Below are 3,305 nucleotides of genomic sequence, written 5' to 3' on the forward strand. Positions count from 1 at the left end.
TCCGGAGGCTAAGTTCCTTGTGAGTACAGTTCAGAGGTGAGGGCTCTCATCTTCCATGCTTTTCCCTCTCATAGGTTTACCCTGAATGCAACAATACCGAGAATATTGGTGCCCCAATTTGGTAAGAGTCTCCACACTAGTAGTCAAGACAAGAAGACCTGAAATTACTGTACCCCTTCCACTGAATGCCAAGCTCCTAAAGCAGAAGTGTCACTCATTGAAAAATTCACCATTCTTCCCATTCTCAGCTTCAGATCCATAGTTCAGAGATTTTTCCCAAGGGATGAAGCAGGCCATAAAACAGAGGGCTCTCTATCTCGTCCCAAAAGGAAGTGAATAAATTTGCAACAGAATATGAAAAAGTTGAAGCCTATGACTCTCTAAAAAAATAATGGTAGTTTTTGAGTTCAAGATCTATCATTATGGTTGAAAGCAATTAAGAAGAAATTGGTAGAATCATTAGAAATAAAAGTGAAACTGTAGGTAAGCTATAATTAACCAGAAAAAAACAAACAAACAAACAAAAAAAAAACAAGAGAGCCCTCTTGGGGTCCGAACAAATCTTACTGACCTCAAAATTATCCCATCAAAAGAGCTGAAATCTAATTGGTTCAGTCTGTTGAGAAACTTATGCTCTAGCCAGCAATTAATAAAGAGTAACAGCTGAGTGTGGTCAGGGAACGAGGCAATCAAAGCCAGCCTTACTAAAAACACTGTTATCTCAGGGCAACTGTAGGCAAACCCAAGCCTGTGCTTGGTTCCCTGAGAAGGAAAATGAGAGATTTCATGCTTTAGGGGAGAGGAAATAGACTTCACCAAAATAATCCAATTAATCACTAAACAAATAAAAGAGCAAATAAAACAAGCACCAGAGAGGAATCCAGTACCCAGATTTACTATATTACCTAGAATGTGCAGTTTACCACAACAAATTATGAGACATGCAAAGAAACAAGTCTCACTGGTTTTTACTTACTTCTATTAACTCCATTGGTGAGAGTCTCCACACTAAATAGTATGTGATAGTCAAACACATAATATACACCACCAAATACTTATGTTTATTAATCAAATATACAGCCCTGAAGGAAAATATGGCAATCCACGCAGGGCCACATGAGGGTTGCACTTGGGAACAAAGTAAATAAGCAGGAGGCAGGCTTAGTAGTAACAATAGGTTGAGGTGACCCTTAGTTCCTATGGGATTGGTTTGTTGGAGTAATTTTGCAGTCTGGAAAGGAAATGAAACCCGTTAGGTTGAGGATTAGGTGGGTTGTAGCTGGTCTGGTTCATAGGGAACTAGCTGGGTGTACAGGTTTTCCCACTGGCTGGGGGACATATCAGACAAGAGCAGAGGAACTCATAGCCATGCTTTTGAGGCCATACGAGGATCAGAGATGTCAAGTACATGAAATTTGAAGCCTTATGATATAGGTCCATGTACCGGGGAAAAAGTTATCAAAAGAAACTCCCTGGCTTTCCATGTGGGGCCTTATTTATGCAGTATGACACATCAATAGGTGAGAAATTGTAACTGGCTGAAAAAGCCGGTTCTGTTGCCACTGTGGGGTAAGCAGGAAAGATAATGTACACTGAGCAGTTAAGACCATTAAAAATAATTAGTAGAATTAGGGGTGATCACATTGTAAGGTATAAAAATGTCAAATCACTATATTGTACACCTGAAACTAACATAACCAATATAACATTGTATACCAACTATATTTAAATTTAAAAAAAAAATGGTTTTAAAGAACATTGCCAGAGCCTGAGGATACTTTTCTGTCATCACAGTTTTACATGTGGCACCCTTAAAAGATGATGCTGAGAACAAGGTAAGCTTCTTACTTAAATAAAATCCAAACACAATGTCCTGCCAGAGCAAAGAGGAAATATTCTGTTTGGTGATAGCCTGCCTTCAGGAGGAGAAAATCTACCAAAGAATGAAGCCAGGTTGTTAACTTCAATTTATAAAATCATTAAAGGAAGCATATTCAAAGGAGAGAAAAGCTGTTGAAACAAAGTAGAATTGGACGTGGTATGGATAATAGTTTGATCACATCAATACTAAGAGCAGGAGAAAAGCCTAACAAACAAGTATCTTAAAAGCAGGAAGTCATGAAATGCCAAATCAACACATAAAACAAAATGGACACTGAAAAGATAATCTTTCCTTTGGAAGTGCCCTGAGGACTACTTTGTTGGGGTTATATTTTTTCCCATCTTCAACTTTTCTGTACCATCGAATAAATATGACACATTAGGATCAGATTCTCCAGGACAGACTGTGGCAACTGAAGACATAGTAAATTAATGTGATATAGGACAAGTAGATGAGATCACTACTGATACTATTGAATCAATTAATGGAGCAGTTTATTCAAATCAAGCAGTTCAAGTGAGTCTATAAATAAATAATGGTTTAGAAGAAGCAGAAGAAACAGTTCATTGAAATGTCCCACTCTTTAAGTACCAGTAACTCTAGATAGTGGTTATTTATTAGCTCACGCAGAGGCCACCTATGAATAAGACTGAAAAGTATTGACTCCTATTATTTTATGAAGTATGTTCTACTGCTGACAGAACAATTAAATAGGTAATTTGCTTTTCCATTAAAAACGAGAAGCACACCAGAATTCTACTTACTTTTACACTTGTAGGAAACACTAGTGCATTGTAGCTTAAATGAGTATAAGATGCAGTACTTATCTTTCCAGTCTTTTTAAAGATATCATTTATTAGATTTATGTGAGATTAAGAGTATGTTTCAAGAAATTCTTGAAACCTGTTTCTCAGGTTTTCTAAATCATTCTTTTTGCTACTGAAATTCTGCATACATGCATATTTATTTTCATTTCTTTACTGATGTAAAGAGCAATTGTATAAAACAATATATACATAATATGTTGTTAGGACTATAACATATAGAAAGGCAATATACTTAGCAATAACAACACAAAGGAGATGGGTATGAGCAAAGCTGTACCAGGCTAAGAAAATTACTCTAGATGTTAACTTGAATTCATAGGAACAAATTATGATAACCAGCTTTAAAAAATAAGAAGGTTAACATAGCAATAGCTGTAAATACATATTTGTTCTCCTTTCTTCTTTTGGATTCTTTAAGAAACATAAAATTATATAAAGTAATAATTATAACAATGGATTCTTGGGTTTGTAACCTTTATTCTTTAACGCGTATAATAATATCACAAAATACGGTAAAGGGAGTACAGCTACACAGAAGTAAAATTTCTATATCTAGCTAGAATTAAGTTAGTATAAATCTGAAGCTGATTCTGAAA

General features: G+C 35.7%; 1 pseudogene; it reads left to right on the plus strand.

Moving 5' to 3' along the window:
- Positions 1 to 1,818: 1,818 nt before the first annotated feature.
- Positions 1,819 to 2,871, plus strand: LOC102894602 (annotated as a pseudogene).
- Positions 2,872 to 3,305: the final 434 nt, after the last annotated feature.

The sequence above is a fragment of the Pteropus alecto genome, unplaced genomic scaffold (assembly GCF_000325575.1).
Source record: "Pteropus alecto unplaced genomic scaffold, ASM32557v1 scaffold150, whole genome shotgun sequence".
NCBI lineage: Eukaryota > Metazoa > Chordata > Mammalia > Chiroptera > Pteropodidae > Pteropus > Pteropus alecto.